The sequence below is a fragment of the Giraffa tippelskirchi genome, chromosome 6, assembly GCF_054371585.1.
Source record: "Giraffa tippelskirchi isolate mGirTip1 chromosome 6, T2T-mGirTip1v1.2.pri, whole genome shotgun sequence".
NCBI lineage: Eukaryota > Metazoa > Chordata > Mammalia > Artiodactyla > Giraffidae > Giraffa > Giraffa tippelskirchi.
The window spans coordinates 101,892,849-101,907,882 of record NC_137280.1 but is presented as its reverse complement, the minus strand read 5'-3'; the positions used below and the strand labels follow the sequence as shown (position 1 = coordinate 101,907,882).

General features: G+C 37.3%; 1 long non-coding RNA gene across 1 annotated transcript; it reads right to left on the bottom strand.

Moving 5' to 3' along the window:
- Positions 1–2,602: 2,602 nt before the first annotated feature.
- Positions 2,603–7,738, bottom strand: LOC145510491 (uncharacterized). Its single transcript, XR_014057056.1, has 2 exons — positions 4,897–7,738; positions 2,603–3,950 (listed from the first exon to the last, which is right to left on the bottom strand). It is a non-coding gene; the product is annotated as an uncharacterized LOC145510491 (long non-coding RNA).
- Positions 7,739–15,034: the final 7,296 nt, after the last annotated feature.

Here is a 15,034-nt window from a genome sequence, read left to right as displayed (position 1 = left end):
TTGCTTTGAGAACATGAACTGCTGTGTCATGAGCATCCTTTATGGAGAGGACCTTGTAGTGAGGAAATGAGGCCTCCTGCTAATGGCCACATGAGTGAGCTTAGAAGCAGATCCCCCTGTTAAGTCAAGCCTTCAGAAGACTGCAGCCTCTGCTGACAGCTCAACTGCAGCTTCACGAGGGACCCTGAGCCAGAACCACCCAGCTAAGCTCCTCCTAGATTCCTGATAGGATAATAAGTGCTTGCTGTTTTCCAGCCACTAAATTTTGGGAGTAATTTGTTACTCAGCAATAGATAAAGTAGAGACTAAAACAACTGACAAAATGTAGAGATCCAAGACATATATAATATTATAGGCCTTTCTAGAAAATATACAACTGGTGAAATTCTGTTTGCCTGGGGCCTTCTATCCTATCATTTCCTTCCTCTCCAAAAGATTTCAACATGCTTAACTGGAAGATTTCACTCTCCCCTGGAAACATTTTTTCTAATTGTATAATGAAAGCCCATAAAAATTTAGATTTACTTTAAGTTGGTCATGGTTTTTCTCTTTAAATTTTAATGTTCTATTCTTAAATACTAGATGTACTTTTCTTATAATACCCACAAAATTCATTATGTAAGAAGCATGATTTTACATTCAGACCTAAAAGAGTTGACAACTTTTAAGAATTTTTTCCATTGTAGAATTTTTTGATCTTTTTTTTAAAAATTGAAGTATAGTTGCTTTATAATGCTATGTTAGTTTCAGGTGCACAGCAGTGATCCAGTTATACATATACAACTGAATATATATGTGTGTAGATTATTAGAAGATACTAAATACAGTTCCCTATAGTATACAGTAGATCCTTGTTGTTTATCTATTTTATATATAGTAGTGTGTATCTGTTAATCCCAAATTAGAATTTTCTTATTATGATTTTGACAATAGGTAATTTTGCATTTGAGTCAAACTAGAATGTAGAGGATGCTATCTCTTTTGTAGATGTATAGCTGAAAAGCATGTAGAGGTGTTGCTGTCCAACGTCAGATAAAATGAGCTCAGTCTTAGAGAAAGATATTCTTATTAAAGAAAGAAAAAGAGAATTTACTTTCTTTCCCAGGTCTGCTGCTGCTGCTGCTAAGTCTCCTGGTCTAACAATGCCAATTTATTACCATGAATATCTCCAAATAAAAAAATGAGAATGTGATGGTAGTACAGATTGTCTCCCCAGCCCCACTTTTCTTCCCCACCATTTATATGGCTATTGGGTGACTCCTGGCAACCATGTTCAACAAAAAACACCCTTTGACCCAAGTTGATAGTGCTGAGGTGAACATCTGCTTATCCTGGAAATCTGGAATGGGGAATAAGGTGGGGAGAATGAGAAAGGAATGGGATTGATTTATTTTTTTTAGGAATGGCTGAATCTGTGACATATAACCTCGCTACTGTCTGTGTCATGTTTTTATCCATGTAGCATGAAGCAGAGGAAGACTGTTGGCTGAGAGGAGGTAACGAATCTGAAGCACAGAGACAAGTGTGCATAGGAGCCCAGGGAGCGCTTCCAGCCCTGTTTCCTCGTGCCCAGCTCCTCAAGACACCCCTGATGTTCTTCTAATACATTCCTCTTTTTTGTTCAAATGAGGTGGGTTTCCATTACTTGAAAATAAGAGGTCAAATATGGAAAATAGTGTAGTGATATAGTCTAAGGATTAATTAAGGAAATCGGGAAAAATTTAACCTCACAGCTGTTTATCACAGCATTGAAAACATTAAATATTTAACAGAAGCAGACTAGTACCTCTATAATGTACCCAATATATATAAATCATGTTTTAGGGTAATATTAGGATAAGATTATGTGTTTATGATACATGCTAAGGAAAAGTGTAAGTCTGAGGGGGTTATGTCCTAATTAGTCACATTTTTTTAAGTATTCATATATAGGCATACGAGAAATTATGGCAGTGTATAAACTGTCAGTAGTGGTTCTCTATGGTAGAATTGCAAAATTTTTATCTCTCCTCCTTTTTAAAAATCTCATTATTGGTAAGGAACTTGCATTTCTTGTGTATTAAGAACAAAGAAGGTTTTATACCCAAAGAAGAATTAAAATAATATGTGGAAAGTTTGTCAGTCCACAAGTAAAACTAGAAGCTATAAAAGTTTAAAACGAGTGACAGCTCACGAATAGGTTAATATCGATTGAAATGAGATAACACTATGATCATGAGAATGTGAAACAAGAGAAAAAAAAAACCCTCCTCCAAGTACATGACAGCTTGATTGCCATAATTATAGTGTATAGACAAGCAAGAGGTTTATAACAACTAGTTGGATAAACAATATGTGGTTTGTAAGGCTCAGTCATTCTCTGTGGGCAACTAGCCACTGTCTCTAATCTCACTCATACAGTAATAATTTAATTCAGAGTATAAATCCAACAGATAATAAACATACCCTAGAGGGATGAAGTATGCAAAAATCTAAGCATAAATGATAAACTGTCATTTATATTTAAAGCAGATGGTAGAAAAGGACCAAAAGGAAAAAATTCAGTGGAAAAGCAGAAAATGATCAGATTGCATATTAAACATACTTTTGCAGAAACAGATTAAACTAAACCATGATTTATTCAAATACAAAACATCACAATCAAACTCTCTCTAAATACCTGCATGGCATCTCACCCTTTCTAACCTGTTTTATACCAAAGAACTTCAATCACAAGACATGGTTGGCAGTATTTCAGAAATGCTATTCAACAGTACAAAATCCTTTTTTTGGAAACTAGGATTAGCTTAACACAAATATGGGTATGTAAAAGTAGGCAGTGAGTTATGCAATATTTATTCAAGTGGAATTCTTCCAATATTTTCTGGAAGAGAGGTGCTTTTCAATAATGCTATTCTGTAGACCAACATCTTAGAGAAAGTGCTTATGAGTATGCTTCTTTTCCTCAAATGAGTGTTTCTTAAGAATAAAAAGGCACAAAAGTGTGAGAGCAAGGTAAATCTCAGATTTTAATGTAATTAATGACTAATTTCAATGAAGTTTATATAGAAATAAAATAAGCTCAGATTTGTTATAAGTTCTCTCTACTACCTTTTATCCATTTATTAAATTCTGAAAAAAAATTTACTTGGATCTGCAAGAGTCTTATATCTCTCCTTCAGTTTACCCATAGCAAGCTTGCCGCATGTCAGGAGTGAACTATCTCCACCTATATTGTCTGTGCAATAAGCTGTCTCCATCACTGTCTCCCTCTCTTAAGTGTATGTTACCTATTTTCACCTTGAGCATCTTCAGTCTAGTCCCTGATCTGATGGTAGAATTGAACTCCATGTTCTCTCCATCATTTATAACCCTAAACATTGATTTTCCTATGTTTCTATTTTTCATTAGTTTTTTTTTTCCTCGACCCCCGAAATCTGATCATTATCTGAAATTCAGTCTATAGCCATTGGTCATCTCTCCACAGTCTTTTTTTAGAGCACTCTCACTCTCAAGATTTCAGGTCCTCAATTTTAGTCCCAGCTGCCAGCTGGGTGTTACTATTATGTTATGGCCTCATCTAGAATAGAACCCATCATCTTGCTCTCTAAGTTGACTATTCTCATTCTTCATCATTTCATTACTGAGTTCTAACAGTTCTTTCACAGAGTGTCTGAAATCCATCTCTCCATTTCACTTTGCAGTTACCTTTCTTAGTATGGCCTTATGATATTGGTTTCTCCCTGCCTGGTATCTCTCAGAAGAAGAGCTAAGATAGGCTTGCATATTGGTAGTTTACGTGGGCAGTGATTCCAAGAAGCATGATTTAGAGGCTGACGGAGTGGGACAGTAAAGGAGGGAGAGCCGGTCCAAAGATTCCTTACTGAATTGGCAACCACCCTGGGTAACTGATGTCAGGTCTCACTAAGATCTTCTAATGAGCCTTATGAAATGTATCTCTGAAAATCCACCTGGGAGATGAAAGGAGGAAATATTTACTTATAAGATCCTGCCCCCCATTGATTAAAGATAGCTCTATTGGCAATACCTCCTCTGCACTTCCTGATTGCACATGCATGAGACTGTACTTCTACCGGCCTTTGAGAAATTCTGGGCAGGAAGCAATAAATAAATGTTTTTACCTTACATGAGTTTTGTCCAGTTGCACCTATAAGACATGGCACAAAGAGGACTGAGTGGCTTATAAAAGGCGTATGATGTATCTTATCATTTAATTTGCTGTGTGTGTCTCTTGTCTCTTCAACAGGACTCTGTCTCAATGGCATATATCCATTTACCAACAACTACTTTCACTTTTCACTTTCATGCATTGGAGGAGGAAATGGCAACCCACTCCAGTTTTCTTGCCTGGGGAGTCCCAGAGATGGCGGAGCCTGGTGGGCTGCCGTCTGTGGGGTCGCACAGAGTCGGACACGACTGAAGCGACTTAGCAGCAGCAACTACCACTCCATGCACTCCATTGACGCCGAAGCACTTTCACACACGTACAACACTGTTTTTAAAGTTTGTATTTTGAATTGTTTTTTAACAATGTTACTATGTTCCTATTATCTGGTTTTCTTAAGACCATTGCACATTTATGTAGGAAGTCTGGCTAGTTTGGCAACATAGCCACTGGCTAAAGAAGGCTATCTAAAGTCGGAACACTGGACTCATTAACCCTCACAGTCCAGCCAACTAACCTAGTAATTTAAGGTTAGTTTTTGTAACATCTTATTTTTACATCCTACAACTTAGAGAGAGATTTTTTGCATTCTCTAATCCATTCCATCAAGATGGGTTGGAAGACTTTAGCAGTGGTGTATAAGACCAAGTTATAATGATCTCAAACTATGCTTATTCCTACACATCAATAGTGTCGATTCATAAAATGTTCCAGTGAAAAAACAAATTCACCTTCTTTATCCTCTGAGTGCAATATAACATCCACAGCATTTATCAATGTCTTTAGATACTTGTCAGTGGTTTTCAAATGTTGAAGATAAAAGTTAGCAGAATACCTCTCCTAGAGGAAGTCTGAGGAGTTCTTTGGACCTGAAATAAAATCCTGAACGTTTTTAAGGGAGAAAAGTTCAAGAATTTGAAAAATGCATACATTCACTTAACAATATTCATTGAGCATGCTATTGTAAAAAAGCACTACAGTAGTCCCCCCCTTATCTACCCCTTTGCTTCTCACAGTTCCAGTTACCTGCAGGCAACCATCGTCTGAAAATACTAAATGGAAAATTCCAGAAATAAATAATGTATACATTTTAAACCATGCGCCATTCAAAGTGGCATAATGAAATCTCAAGCTATCCTTCTCCACTGCATCTGGGATGTGAATCATCCCTTTGTGTAGGGAGAGTAGGTTACACAGCTACACATCCCACCCATTAGTCACTTAGAGACCTTCTGGGTAGCAGTCTCTCAGGTTTTGTGTTCTAGCAACTCTCATTTTACTTAATGATGATCCCCAAAGAGCAAGACAATGCTGGCAATTCAGATATTCTCTCACTTTGCCTAATTTATAAATTAAAGTTTATCATAGGTATGTGTGTATAGAAAAGTAGACTGATATCATAGGTAGGGTGTGGCACTGTCTGTGGTGTCAGGCTTCCATAGGGTGTCTTGGAACATACTGGCATGCCTCCTACGGATAAGGGGGAATATTGTATAAGATCATGTTCATCACTTCAAAAACTAGTGTTTATTGCTCTACTTATAAAAAATTACATATACTCTCTGCAAAATAAATAAACAAACGAAAAGCACAGAAACAGTACAGCACCTATAATCATACCACTCAAAGATAAACCCTGCTAACCTGTTACAGATATCTCTAGTGCTTCTGTGTTAGAGTCCTGTTTAAAATGCTTTCAAGGGAACAAATTGAAGGTTAAAAAATGCAAATGCAAGAATCTCTATTCAAGTAGACTCCATATTTTCCAGTCACCAGGATTATGTCCTACTCTCAGTGGTATTTACCCCAAGGGCTGACACATACTATGCGCTAATAAAATTGTTTAGGGGGAAGTCCCTGAGTCTCATTAAAAACTAAACCAAAACAAAACATATTAATAAGCTCATTTCCCCAGAGTGTCTGCTGTTAAGTGAGACATTTAGAAAGCTGAGTCACATTAACTTCTTCTGATCATAAAGGGATATTCATGAACTTTAAACAGAGTTTCTCTATATTCACCAAAAGATGGTAAGTTTTGGATTTTAATTAGGAATGAAATTTGGTGGCACAGGCAAGAAAAAATCTACACTTATCTAGTTGTTGAAAATTGGGAGAGTGGTATCAATTGAAGCACATATGGGGATGGTGTCATTTCGCTCCTTCATATCACCTCAACAGGAAGAATAAGACAAAGATTGACTTATCGCATCAGGGACTCATTTTCACATAGGATAAAAGGTGAAAATACTGGTAAAAAGTATCATTTTAATATTTCTGCCAGAAGATTGAAAACAAAGCCTATTATTTTCCTTTTGTTTGGGAATTACATAGTACTTGACTTCAGAAAAATTTGCTTTCCAGCAGTTATCCGTAGGCTGGATATGAACAATTAGCCTTTTTTTATATGGAATATTTTCTCTTCTATGCTAGTATTAAAAGGAAGATTCTGATACATCTATGGAGAAAAGAAATCGTCTTTGTACCCTCAGGAGAGAAAACAAGTATTTCCAATCTCTTCCAAAAGGTGGAGATGAGGGACTTCCCTGGTGGTCCAGCGATTGAGAATCTGCCTGGCAGCGCAGGGGGTGGAGGTTTGACCCCTGATTGGGGAACTAAGATCCCACATGCCGCAGAGCGACTAAGCCCGTGCCGCAACTACTGAGCCTGAGTGCTGTAATGAGGGATCCCTCATGACTTAACAAACATCCTGTGTGCTGCAGCTAAGACCAGACTCAGCCAAATAAATACATAAGGATCTTAAAAATACATATTTTTTAGATAAGTATTTTTTTTTAAGTGAAGATGAGTCCCATGTTTGTAAAGCCAAATTCTTTTTGACCTTAAGGAAATGAAACTAGCTTGTTTCCTGAAAATAGTTTTTCTGTAGTTTTGCTGAGATTATTGATATCAACCTCATAGTTTTACTATGCAGTCAAGCTTTTTCATGAAAGGAGAGAGGATATCCTTTGAGTTGAGACTTTAAGAAAAAGTAATAGGTCTGACACAGGAGGCCAGGAGGGGATGGATAATGGTACCATTAGAATTAGTTCTGTGTGACTACCTGATGCTTGTGACAACAGAATTCAACCTTGGTCCTACATCCCTGGCACTAGTTTGTTTAGCTGAATTTCTGCCTTGGCCCTGGTTCCCATTCTGCTCCAATACCCCCAAGAGAAATAAGAATCATGTCCAACCTGTGCCAGGCTCCTTTACTGAGGTTTGGTATCACCTCTTCCCTTAAAAATGGCAGGTCAAAAAGGAAGACCATTATTTAGGGACAAACCATGCAGGTGGTATTTCTGGTTTGCCTTCCAAGGTCAGCTAGCTGCTTTACCTAGAATCCACGTTAAACAGTTTTTACATCAAATCCTCTGTACCAAGATGATGGATCATCAGTCACTGAGAAGTCCGGCCTCTTCCTAACTTCTCTGCCTTCTGAATAATCTGTTTTATCCCCAGTCCTGAGCGGGCCAAATTGTTCAGTTAAGAGGACAGGTTTTCAGACTACCCATCGGTTAGCTGGAGAAAATAATATGATATGAGATGAATGGTCAATAGCATAATATAAGAAACTAAGAGTAACCAATATCCTTAAGATCCCATCAAGAAGGAGAATTATATTCAGAATAGCTTCAGTCACTAATTAGGAGTAGTTTTCATTAAGAGACATCTCTGTTTTAAGTTGACTTTTTCAAAATATCTTAAAATTGGGGAGTTAGAGTTACCAAGTTATTTGAATTGTATTGTAAATCACTGGGAAAATTCAGTCTAATTGACTGTAAAACTCCTCAATTATCTTGGTAATTTAGAAAAATTAATGCTTCCTATCCTGATTTACCCAAATAATTATGGTTATTGACCTGAACTACTGTCTTTTTATTGTAAGTAACTTTCTGGTTTGGATTTGCAATCTTTTAAGTGACATTTTAAGGCTTAACCTCTTTATTAGGAGAAAGAAAACAAGAAAGAGAACTTTTTAAATCCCTTGCTTTGTCACAGTTGCTAATAAATCAGCAAAAATTCCACAACCACAAAGACTAGAGTCTAAAGTTGAGTTTATTCTGACATTTCATAGATAAAATTCTAATTTTCTAGTATGAAAAGATCTAATCAAATGCCAAGATAATTGATTTTAAAAGAAATTAATGATTTATTTAATTGAAAATACTGAAATTATTTGTTTATAATCAAATTTCCCAGCACTGCCAAATTAGTTTTTTTCTTATGAATTTTGTCAGGCTGTTTAGTCAACTAAATGGATGTAGGGCTTTCCAGGTAGCACTAGTGGTAAAGAACCTCCCTGCCAATGCAGGAAATATAAGAAATGCAGGTTTGATCCCTGGGTCGGGAAGATCCCCTAGGAGGAAATGGCAACCCAATCCAGTATTCTTGCCTGGAGAATCCCACAGACAGAGGAGCCTGGCAGGCTTCAGTTCACAGCGTTGCAGAGTCAAACACAACTGGGTGACTGAGAACACATGCATAGAATCACTGAGGGGTTCTTAACTCTAGAATTCACTCCCCCTGGTGGTCTAACAAATTGTAAACTTACTAGCCTTCAGGGAATGGCATTAAATACTTTCTCCTTGACAACTTTGAACACAAAATTAAATAATACTTTCATGTCAAATGATCAACTATAGTTAATTTAAATGCATTTTCATAAATAAGATACAATATTTATTTTTAGAAACTGGTAAATAATTCTAATTAATATACTTATGAAGTGAAATGAAGTGAAAGTTGCTTACTTGTGTCCGACTTTGCGATCCCATAGACTATACAGTCCATGGAATTCCCCAGGCCAGAATCCTGGAGTGGGTAGCCTATCCCTTCTCCAGGGGATCTTCCCAACCCAGAGATCAAACCCAGGTCTCCCACATTATGGGTGGTTTCTTTACCAGCTAAGCCACAAGGCAATTGTGTATATTCAAAAGGGAATTGTGAGCCACAAGGGAATTGTTGTGGTATACTTATACCAATTGTTTAATATCATAATAAATAAAACTTTTATTGACAAATAAAGTAGCAATTATTTAATAGCAATTTACAGTAGTAAGTTAATAAGACTGTTTATACTCTATTGCATTTGTATAGACAACACCTAACATATTTCTATTGTCATAATGCTTTCGCAAGCAAAGTGAACCAAACATTTATTTGGTAAATTTAGGCAGCAGAAGAGAACATTTGCAATTTATATGTTTCAAGCCAATTTGAGGAGAAGTTACATACCTCCTTCAAGCAATACAACCTAATATCCAAATTTTCTAACCCATCCTAAAGTTAACGAGAATCTTTGTTCCAGAGACACCTTGTGTGAAAGTTCATAACATTATCAAATGGCAAAGAGATGATTCTATACTATGCATTCTAAGATGCACTTTTCCAACTAATTCATGGGGTGCTATAAATGCAAGCATTTATAAACAATCGATGACATGAGAGGGTTACAAAAACAAAGATAACATTTTTCTGTTTCTCCTCTGAGGGCCAAAAAGCCTAATGAAATGAGAAAGATACAAGTCAAAAACAAAACCCTCAAAAAACTCCACCTGCGTGACATCCCAGAACATCCATGGGAAACCAGGTAGAAGGTAGGAAAGATAGGGACAGATTTTAGCAAATGTTAATATTTTTGAGTTATCCAATTATTTAGGACAATTGCAATTAATTCCAAAGCAAGTTTAACACTCAAGAAGAAATTGATTTGGAAAAGGTAGGTTGCGAGTTTAACTGAATATGAACAAAAATGAATGAATCCGTAATTAAACATCTATATAAGAAATGCTTATCTGGGAATTAAGCAAACTAGCTGAGACCTATTAAATGGTTCTGTCTTCCCATAATTTCTCATCTGCTGCTGTTGTCAAGACAGAAAGACTAATTTTCAAATGTCGATAACAACAGCAAATATTTTTGGAATGCTGTGCAAAGAGCTTCACCAGATTAACCTCAGTTATTCTCACAGCAACCTATGGAGACCTATTCAGACCCCTGGAGTTAGTAAGAAGATAATTTTAAACTAAAGACATTTGAGATTTAACAGATGCAGAAAGAAGCCTGTTCAGAGCTTCTCTTATCGAAATAAAGGCAGAAATTTCTGGAAGAGAGGTAGACATAAATCCCCTGTCCATGGGGAGCTTTACTGCCCAGAAAAAAAGATAGGGGTGACCCGCTGTACCTGCACCAACAAACTTTATCACCTTATTCCTCATTCGCCCCCCTAAAAGCCCATCTGTTCTTCCCATGAAGCCTCTTCTCCCCCTCCCCATCCTTATTAACTGTTGGGAAAATCTCATTTTTCCTTATGCTCCCATGTACATAGTTGATTAAAAGCTGTCTTTTCTCTTGGTAATCTGACTTTTGTCACTTTAGTTCACATGTCCCCAGTTACCAAACCCAGGAGGGTAGAGGAAGAGTTTTCCTCTGACAAATCCTGCAGTGTAAGTGATTTCATCTTCATTGCAGACATCAGAAAACTTAAGGCTCAGGGAAATTAGGAAACTTGTTGAAGTTCACTGAACTAAAGGAATCAAGATTTTAAATACAAGATTATTGCTTCAGAGTACATATGCTAGTTATCATTTCATTTAATTATTCATATTGGGTCCAAAGGCTCTACCAGCCTAAACAAACTGTCAAAACTTTAAAACAATTCTTCCAAGACCCTACCATTGATGTCTTAATTCTGAATGTTTCAGTATTTACCAGGAGGAACATTATTTGGATGACTGAAATTTACTCAAATTATTTGGTAAAAACAAAATACATAAGGCAATTATCTTAATTTTACTTCCTTCACAAGTTTCTAAAATTGGTATGTTTAATTCATGGGAAGAAATTCCTTACAAACAATTGGAAAACTGACTCAAGGTGAAAAAATCTAGCAAGAGCAAGACTCCGTTGGTCATACGTTACAAGGAAGAAATTGAAGACCTAGAGCAGCCAGAGACCAATGTCTCCGAGGCCTTAGACATGCCCCAACTTTGCAAAGATGAGGAATCTGCCCTAGGGCAGCCATTACTAACAGCCACAAAGAAAGGCAGCTAGCCTGGTCACAGAGAGTAAACAGTGGCTCAGAGAATGAAGATTAAAGGAGGTATAACCTGGGGATGTCCCTGGGTTGGGAAGATCCCCTGGAAAAGGAAATGGCAACCCACTCCAGTATATTCTTGCCTGGAAAAACCCACGGACAGAGAAACCTGGCAGGCTATAGTCCATGGAGTTGCAAATAATTAGTGACTTAGTAACTAAACAACAACAAACCTGGGGATGGGAGTCAAAAGGAAGTAGGAAGCCCTACATCATACAGCAAATTCCCATTGTCTATTTATTTTACGTATGGTAACGTATATGTTTCAATGCTATTATCTCAGGGGTGCAAAGGCAGTAAGAAAGTTCTTGCAATGGACACAGAAAAGCAAGGAGCCTACAAAGCACTGAAGCAGGTAGCACCACAGAGCTAATTATGTTACAACAAGCCAGAATAAATATTACTACCTTCTTCCAGTGAAAACAATTGGGATGAACATGGATAGAGTTTCAGGATATTTTTCAGAAAAAAAATCAAGTAACAAAACACTATGTACGATATGACACTGTTTCTGTTTTTAAAAATCCATAAAGCATCCAAAGAAGACATATAGATGGCCAATAGACACATGAAAAGATGCTCAACAACACTAGTAGAGAAATGCAAATCAAAACTGCAACTGTACCACCTCACACCAGTCAAAATGTCTTAAGATAGTAAATGTTGAAGATGTTGTGGAGAAAAGGGAACCCTCCTACACTGTTGGTTGGAATGTAAGTTGGTGCAGCCAGTATGGAAAACAGTATGGGGTTCCTCAGAAAACTAAAAATAGAATTACCATATGATCCAGCAATCCCACTCCTGGGCAAGTATCCAGACAAAACTTTAACCTGAAAAGATACATGCATTCCTATTTTCACAGCAGTGCTATTCACAATAGCCAAAACATGGAAAACTAAAAGCCCATCAACAGATGAATGGATAAAGAAAGTGTGGCACATATGTACAATGGAATATTATTCAGCCATAAAAAGAACAAAATAATGCATTTTCAGCAACATGGATGCAGTTAGAGATTACCATACTAAATAAAATAAGTCAGAAAGAGAAAGACAAATGCCATTTGTCATCACTTACATGTGGAATCTAAAATGGCACAAATGATCCTGTCTACAAAACACACTCACAGACATAGAGATCAGACTTGTGGTTGCCAATGGGGCTGGGAGGAGGGGGAGGGATGGACTGAAAGTTTGGGGTTGGTAGATGCAAACTATTACCTTGAGAATGGATAAACAACAAGGTCCTACTCTTTAACACAGGAAACTGGATCCAATCTCCTGGGATAAACCATAATGGAAAGGAAAAAAAAAAAAGAATATATATATATGTAAATATGTGGGGGTGTGTGTGTGTATAACTGTGTCACTTTGCTGTATGACAGAGACTGGCACAACATTGTAAATGAACTAGACTTCAATTTAAAAAATCGATAAAGCGGTATATATTTCCCAAGGATACACATGAATATCCATCTGTAAAGGCATAATAAAAAGACTGGAAAACTACTGTGGAAATAAACAAATGAGAGTAATCAAAGGATATTTATGCAGGGCTTGCTATATTGAGGGAGTCAGTCACCATCACTAATGTTTGGCAGAGGCTGAAAGACAGGCGGGGGAATGGTAAAAAGAAGTGCTATAGTGGGAAACAGGAAGGCTTTGGGTATTCTGTGATTGGAAATTGTCGGCATGGAAAGCTAGAGACTGGCTAGCTAGAAGCAGGGGTGTCTTAAGTGATGGGTTTAGGGAGCATGTTTTGCTCTCTGGTCGGTCCTGAGTTGGAAACTGGCAGTCATTGACCAAACTTGCTGAGCTTGTGGTTTGACTTACCAGCCTGGGTGCTAGAGAGTGTGTGTCAGTGTTCTGTTGATATATGTGGTCTGGCTCTTGTTCATTCATATATGCAGTCCCTCATTATGCACTAAACTGATATTTCCGGTTGCCATTAGCAAGGTGGGAAGGGGTATGGTCATCAAATACTAAATTCCTTACCTGTAATGTTTTACTTTTTTATAAAAAAATAGTACTATTTTTATCTGTATAATTTTCTAAAATCCTGAAGCAAAATGGCAGAAGGACAGTAGTTGTCATTTCTAATGTTTACAACAGCATCAAAGGATTGATGCTTTTGAACTGTGATGCTGGAGAAAACTCTTGAGAATTCCTTGGGCAGCAAGGAGATCAAACCAGTCACTACTAAAGGAAATCAATCCTGAATATTCATTGGAAGGACTAGTGCTGAAGCTGAAGCTCCAATACTTTGGCCACCTGATGCGAAGAACTGACTCTTTGGAAAAGACTGATGCTGGGAAAGATTGAGGGCAAGAGGAGGAAGGGGCAATAGAGGATGAGATGGTTGGATGGCATCACTGACTCAGTGGACATGAGTCTGAGCAAATTCCAGGAGATAGTAAAGGACAGAGAATCCTGACATGCTGCTATCCATGGGGTTGCAAAGAGTCGGACACTACTGAGTGACTGAACAACAACAGTGTAAGATGGAGCCTATTGTTATTGTACTATTGAGAATACTAAGGCACTAGGAAGTTAACTTGCCCAAGATCATACAGTTGATAAATAGCAGAATTTAATCCCACATATATCTGATCCTAAAAGCTACTTTTCATTATGCCATTCTGCTGCTTATGAAAATATAGTTATTCTATCATTAAAAGAGAGAATGGTCATTTATACCAGCTAGAAAGGGTAAGCATAAGACATGTTGGATTAACACAATATTAGCATCTATGAGTATATTAGACTCTGTCTACCAATATGATATTAGAACTCAGAAATTATTGCTATTCTTTTTAAATTGAATTTATAAGCCTATCATATAACAGTCCTGAATGAATTAATACAAGTCTGATCCTTTGTATTTCCAGAAAGGTAGCTTTGGCTTTTGAAAGAGATAGCATCTAAAATGCAGTTATAACTAGAGAAAATATAGGATGGGATAGTATGGAACCTCTTATATCTTCAGAGAATTCCATTCAGAGCAAAACTTATCACCTCTATTGCTGATAAAATTGCATGTGCCAATTTCTCCTCTAGGAGATGCTAATGATTCCACTTCCTGTAGGTTTAAAGCAGAATGTGAACCAGTTGACTGTTTTTCAGTGCTAATGTAGCTAACCTAACTTCATCAAGTTGATTTAGAGCTTATACTTATAAATGTGTTATATTTACCTCTGGCTGAAGGAGTGCCAAGGGCTCCTTTGGTGGTTCAGCAGGTAAAGAACCTGCGTGCAGTCCTGGAGACACAGGAGATGCAGGTTCATTCCCTGGGTTGGGAAGATCCCCTGGAGGAGGAAACAGCAACCTACTCTAGCGTTCTAGCATGTGACTGAGCACATAAGGAGTGCAAATGAAACTGAACTCTTCCTTTTCTTTAAATCTTGTTGGGATCACAGGTTATGATGACCTATGAATTTTTAAAGTAATTTTTATATCAAGTAACTATAGTACTCACATGAGACCACAGATATGTAAGTATTTTTGCTATTTTTCTGCTTTGAATATTACTTCAATGATTTACACAATAATCTAGTAGTTTTACACTGAAAAGCACATTACAATCATCTGAAGAGCTTAAAAAACATTACCACTGCCTCACTCCTCTCCATCACCACGTCTTACCCAAGAAATTCTGACTGAATTGGTAGCTTGGCTGGCTAAAGTCCATGGGATCTCAAAGAGTTGGACATGACTGAGCAACCAACACTTCACTTCAGAGTATCTGCATAGCTATTTTTTAAAAACTCAACAAGT